Here is a 7003-nt window from a genome sequence, read left to right as displayed (position 1 = left end):
TAGGTGTGTTAATTACGGTCATTCGCCACATAAATAGGTGCAGGAATAGAAAGTACATGGTCACCCTTAGATGGAAAAAGGACTTTTGATATAATTCAAGATTTATCTATGATAAAAGTCCCAGAGGATCTAGAGATGGAGTGGGCATATCTTAACACAATAAAAAATATGCAAACTCATAGTCAACACTGTCCTAAATGAAGAACAACTTAAGGTATTTCCACCAAAATAAGGAATTAGTGATGTCTACTCTCTTTATTATTTTTGTTCAATACAGTGCTTGCGATATTAGGTAGAGTATTAAATTTAAAGACACTAACAGACGGGAAGAAGTCAAAGTATCTTTATTGTCAGATAATCTGATTCAGTACATGAAAGATCCTGAAGACTCTTGCAGCTGATGAAACACATTCAGTAAAATAGCAGTGTATAGTTTAAGACAAAGATTCAGTAGCCTTCCCCACATACCAATTAAAATGCACACCAAGAATCAAATCAGAAAACAGTATATTTATATTAGCTCCCCAAACTTATATTGAAATAAAGAAAGGGAAATTGGTGTTAACCAAGGAAATGAATGACTAGAAAAGTAAAAACTCTAAGACATCAAAGACAGAAATTGAAGAAGATACCAGAAGATGGAGAGACTGCCTTTATCATCAATCAGTAGGATTAATATTGTGAAAATGACCACCATTTCCAAAAGCAATCTACAAATTCAGTGTAGTTTCCAACAAAATTCCATTGCATTCTCCTAGTGGAATTGGAAGTAATCTTAAATTTTATTTGGAAATACTAATCACTCTATAGAGCCAAAACATACCAAATGAAAAATAATTCTGGAGGTATTACTGTTTCAGATTTCAAGTTGTACTTCAAAACTACAAAAATACAAACTGTGTAGTACAGGCATAAAAAGCAAACACAATGACCAATGGAACCTGAAGAAGGACCAGATATTTGCTTTGTTTTAACTGCAAACTTGTGCTACTTCTAAGAAGAGTGGTGTGGAATTTTCTGGAAAAGCTAGAGGTAGATCTATCATGTGATAGAGTGGTGGCACTCTTAGGTATATGTATACCCAAGGGACTCTATCCTGGTACATGCTGCTCTATTCCTAATAGGCAGGAAAAGGAAACAGACTAGATGTCCATCAATGAATGAATAGATAAGGAAAGTGTATTGTGTTTACACAACACAACATTATTCAGCTGTTAAAAAATGAAACCATGACAGCTGCAGGTAAGTGGATGAGCCTGGAAATGATACATATGAAGGGAGCAAAGCAAACCCAGAAAAACAAACATAGCATGTGCCTTCTCATACGTGGATACTTGCTTCAAACTCTCAGACATGAGAACAAATTCTAGTAGAACCTTTTGGTGTACGAGCAGCATCCAAAGTTCTTTATTCAGTGTTGGCTGACCCAGAAACTAGTTGTCATTAAATATGGCAGGTTTAGAGTTAGGAACTAAAGTTATTATGTCGTAATTAATTTAAATTGGTAAAAGTGCTTATGTCTAGAGGTCATCCCAATGAACAGAATAGGTATTAAGATACGGAGTGGTAAAGGAACCCTGAAGGCAGCTATGCAGAGGAACTGGTGACGTTTCTGAGTCTTTCGAAGAAGGAATAAGAAATCACAAGCATTTTTGAACTGTGTGTTTTTGCTATATTTCATCCCAAATTTAATAAAGCCAAGTGCTAAGGCAAATTTGCATTCAAAATTCACACCCTTCCCACCCAAATCTGCCATTTAAAGCATATGTCATTTTAAAAGTTACTTTTCTTACTGTTCTGATTATTTCAAAAGCTGAACTATGATACGATTTCTCTGCATGAATTCATTCAGGTGAGATGTCATTTATTCATTTCTTCCCTGAGAAAATGACTTAGGTTGTCTTCATCTTACACTTCTACCCCCCTCCCTTTTTTATCTTTACTTTTGGAATACTTTATATTCATCATTATGATATAATATGCTTTTATTTCTAATTTTAATCATCTTTATTTGCTATAGTTTTCCTAACTATGGAGATACATATCAGAAAGTTTGAGCTAGATTTCCTCTTGTAGTGATTATTTTTTGCTGTTTTTCTTAAACATGTATTTACTCTTATATTCTCCAGACTTTAAAGGGCTCACTTGTATGTTGAAGTTCTGGTGTTTCCAGTTTATTTTAGTGTCTCTAAGCTTACATCTGCCTTTGCAAGGAGGTGACCCAAGAATCACTTATTCATTTGTTTTAAGTTCTTTCTTATTTTCTATTATTATTATTATTATTATTATTATTATTATTATTATTATTATTATTATTTTGCTATAAGCATAATGATATCTTCTTGCCTGTGTGAAATTTGCTGGTTTTCCAAGATTTAAAACACAATTTATCTTACTGTCAGTTTCCCAAAGATCCATACTTACCAATACCTCTTTCCTTTTTCAGTTGAAGGAAGCAGGGTATTGAGGAAGAGGATAAGGTGACCAAGGTCATAGAAGGGAGGTGTTGGAAAGTTGAGTCAGGTCTATGTTATGATGACAAATTCCACAGATATGGTTTCAGTTCGATCTCCTTAACCATTCAGCTTTACAAAAATGCCATGGGTTAGGTTTCTTGTTTCATATTTACAATCCACACTGTGTGTTGCGGCAAAGAAATTTGAAGCTTGTGTGCTGTGACCACAGTTTCTTTCAAGGAACTCTAAAAATGCCTCCAAGGCATTAGGGTGCTTCATGAACCAAAGCTGACAAATGCTTTACTACGGGTAAGGAACTATCTGACATTAAGCTAACATTTACCAAGCACTTATGTGCTGGCATCTGAGCTAGGATATTTCCTATGCATTATCTTGTTTTTATCTTCCCAACAACTCTCTAAATATAATTGAGTAGCTCAAGTTTCAATAATTCATCTCGAAGATTGGGCTATGTCTTTCTCTAAAACAATGGAGAATAATTCAAAGATAAAATGAGTTTGGTATACGGAAAAAAATGAGATTGTGTAGGCCGCTTGGGTTTTGTGGATATAGGCAGTAAACAGTTGTAGCTTGGTGAGCAAGTCTGCACTCCTGAAACCAGCAGTTAAATCCAACCAGGTGGATTGGTGGTAGGGAATGTTGCGCCTGTCTAAACATAAAAAGATTCCCCATGCTTTACCAAATCACCGAGCTCCAAGGCAGACAGAGTTAGAGCATCAAAGTGTGGGCTCCAAATGCAGATAGCTCACCTGGAAGCTTCCAGCCATTTGTAGACATCAATGTTTGGGGCCAAGACACTACATGTCCCTGTGATCGGTGTGAATTCATCACCAATGACACTCAGGTAAAGCAGGGCCTCAATTCCAGGAAGCACAGTCCTTACATACTGTAGACAGAGGTTCTTTTATCAAACATATTTTGAACTAAAACTAAAGCACAAAAGTGAATAATTTCAAGTGACAAATTTAATCTCACCAATTGCTCAAACATAAGCCTAATTAAAATGACCAAACATCAAATTTCAGAAAAAAATAACACAAATTTTTAATTATTTAACATATCCCCGTTTCAAACACACGCACTTTTGACTATGGAGTGAATGATCATGTTCATATGATGATATTTTTAAAGACTGGAATTATCTTTCAGCAGTAATAGTTTCCAGCTTTTTAAGAGGAAGATTTAACAAGTTTCACTTAGTATAATATATCTAATGAGTATTGGTGTCACATCAAAATTATCCTGGATCATAAAAATAAAATATAATAAAAAACTGAAAGTGCCTTACAGGATATTAAGCTAAAAAGCTAGAATTAACAAACACGCCAAATATTGTCACTTTGAATCATATACACGTGTCCTACATTTGATTTTTACAGAAAAAGCATGTTTATCATCACGTGTCTCAAGTTTTCAATGTTGGTTAGAGCAACATTTAATGCAAGGGAAACTGCTTTAAACCGAAATCTGCTCAATGCTTAAGCACACTCCTACGACATAAGTAATGAGGAAAGCTGAACGTGGGTTGACAATACTGAACTTGTTATTATGTCCTAGGTGAATATTTTCAGTGTTCGAAATGGCTGAGCTTAAAGTTTGAAAGCACTCCTAACTTTGACTTTGCCATGAGCATGGAATCTTAAGCTTGTAATGCGAACCAGAAGAAAGAAAGAAGCTGACCAGTAGTGATGAGAAGCAATTGTATTTCCCAATTACCACCAAACTGGGTACTATGCTGGGCATCCTTCCTACTCTATCCAGTTCCTATAAATTCAGCTTTTATTCCCGTAGAAGCTGTTTGGCGCTCCCTCTTCCTCAGTAAGGTTCGATTGATAGTCACTTGCATTTTCCTGAAGAACTTGGTCATGTCCGTTCTTACTGCTCTGACCACTATAACCACTTCCATAGCCACCACTCAGCTGCTGGCCGGCAGGACCTCCATAACCAGACGGGTTGGAGGAACCCATCCCTCCCATCATCTGGCCGTAAGCACCACCGCTTGCCCCAGCTGTAGAATTCAAATGAGCTCTACATAGCTATGAGCGTAAGTTTCTCCCCTTATCCTTGGAGTGGAATTCATGAAGAACTCCACATGTCTGTGCTGCATGTTTGCTTAATCTTTTGCCGTAGCTGCCACAGCGTCTCTTTGAGTAGCAAACCCAACTCCTCCATCAGGTCCCCTTTCAAAGTGTATTCTCGTGGGATTAGGAGGTGAGCAAGAATAATGAACATTCTCTCAGTGACTCTGCAAGGCAACCCCGTCCCGTGTACAAAGTGCCCAGCGCCACTCTGGAAACTGGACCCTCCACACATTTCTGAGAAACAGGAGTTTAGGTCTCTTCCAAATCTTTAAGACTCAAAACCTTGGCCGTCATTAAACCCTCCACAGTCATCACAGGTTGACACTCCCCCCGCCCCTCAGGCCTGAAGGGTGGAGCTGTTCAAGACAGAAAAGCAGCGAGAGCACTGGGAGCGGGACAGTCCAAACTGGGTACTCACAAGCCCAGACTCGGTCAAGCAGGTCCTCTCATATCACACTCCCGCCAAGTACACGATTCCCCCGGTTCAAGGTACACTCAGTACAGATGAATGTTCGAGTATTGTGTAGAGAGCCAGGCCGGGGTCTGAGCTACCCCTCACCACCCCCAGCTGCTATTCCTTGCAATAGCTGCCATTTTCAGTCATGTTCAAGGAGGTCGAGGAAAACTGGTATCTGGTTAGAGGGAAGAGGAGAAAGGTAACCCCACACAGAGTACTACAATCCCCACATCTGCTCGTCTCCCAACCCCCAGTCCTAGCATTTTCTGGCCTATAGAACCCCTATCTTGACAGCCTGATCCCCAGTTACTCCTTTGGTTTCCTCTTTTGGCCCCCCATTCCACCCAGTTGGTCTTTGTGCCCTGAACCCTTGTTGGTCTGATTTCTGTCCTTTCCACACCCATCTATCTTCTCCTTTGATTCCCCCCCCCCCAAGTATCCTGCGCGCAAGATACCATGTCACCTCATTTTTCCCTACTCAAGACTTTCACTTTCACCGCCCCTCCCACGACCCCTTTGGCTCAGCACCTCCCCAGTGACCCACTCCCCCAACAATGAAGCAGAAGGAAGGGAGCGATGGGAAGCTAAGATCCCCAAAAATGTCCAGGCAGATGGGAGGAAGAAAAACGGGCTCAAGCCCCTGGGCAAAAATCCTAAATCATTAAACTGAGGAGTGACAAGTCATGAAGAAAATAACCTGTCTTCCCAACGGGGGTAGGGGGTGAGGGGGTAGGGGGAGAGATGAAGGCTAGAGGAACAGGTTCTCTTGTTGAGTCCTGGGGGAAAGACACATGAGTGCCGAACTAGCTGTCCTTGAGAAGCAGTTTCTCTTCTGGGCAGCGAAAGGGGCCGGGTGGCAGCCGCTAACCAGGCACAAGCTAGCGGCAGGAGCATAGGTCCAGGTGGCAAAGAAGTGGGCATCGACGGAACAGTGGAAGGCATTGGTCCATGAGGCGGTGGCACCCAACACGTTTGAGGTGCACCACTGTTTCTCGGAGAGGGGAAGTAGGAGCTGTGAGGAAGTGGACACTGGGGTCCCCAATGTGGGCGCAGTGACTCAGGTCCAGGGCACTGAGTTGGGGAGCGTGGCGCAATAGGAACCTCAGGGAGGCATCAGTGAGCTCCAGGCTGCTTGGTGAAGTTCTGCCATCATCTGCAGGGGACCTCGACTCTCTGCTCTGGTTTGGTGTCTGGTGGAGGCAGCAGCAGCTTTCGAAGCTGGGAGTCTTTAACATCTTCAATCCAGCGGTGGTCCAAGAGACACCGGGCTGGCAGTGGGGCCGAGCCCAGGATAGAGACTGAGAGTCAGGAGCACCCAGAAAGCACTAACTCCTGCAGGCCTTGCAGTTGGTTCAGGAGCCACATGAGCTGCATTTTGGAGACACCTGACCAGCTGAGGTGTCCAGAGCTCGAGGCTCAGTACACTAATTCAAACCCAGGTCCTCTGCCAATGCTATTAAGCCCTCGTCCAGCCTGGGGCGTATCATAAAACCTGGGCACTGCATAGTCATGAGCTTTTGAGGAGACTTCGGACTTCAGCTCTGCTACAACCTAATGATGTACCTGTGCCCTATTCTTTCCTTGTGTTTATGACCCTTTTCGCTTTCTCCTGTGAAGAAAACTGCACAAAAGCCTCTCCGATGCTCCACCCCTGAAAGTTATCCCATTTGACACAGTTTCCAACCCTGAAAACAACTGAACAGATTCGTCCTTGTTTCAGCCAAATGGGAGTCCTCTGAGCTACACAAACCCATTGGCAGCTGTATGCTTTAACTCCCAAACCATTTTCAACACTGTTGGATTTGAATGCTTCAACATTCCTGTGTCCCATGGCTTTCTGTCTTTCCTTAAACCCCGTTTCACTTCATCTTCAGATTCACGTTGGAGGAATGCGTCACCATTCGCTCTGCCATCTCTGGTGTAGAAGGACGGAACCCATGATGCGTCATTTTGGATTTTGCTAACAGTGAAGCAGCTAATCACTTACT

At 41.7% G+C, this 7003-nt stretch overlaps 1 pseudogene across 1 annotated transcript; it reads right to left on the bottom strand.

Moving 5' to 3' along the window:
• Positions 1-4249: 4249 nt before the first annotated feature.
• On the bottom strand, positions 4250-6250 carry LOC308422906 (heterogeneous nuclear ribonucleoprotein H2-like; annotated as a pseudogene). The gene is made up of 2 exons: positions 5941-6250; positions 4250-4858 (listed from the first exon to the last, which is right to left on the bottom strand). The product of its transcript is annotated as a heterogeneous nuclear ribonucleoprotein H2-like (transcript).
• Between the last annotated feature and the right edge of the window lie 753 nt (positions 6251-7003).

Source organism: Micromys minutus (assembly GCF_963924665.1).
Source record: "Micromys minutus genome assembly, chromosome: 7".
NCBI classification, from domain to species: Eukaryota; Metazoa; Chordata; class Mammalia; order Rodentia; family Muridae; genus Micromys; species Micromys minutus.
This window is presented reverse-complemented; position numbering and strand designations above follow the sequence as displayed.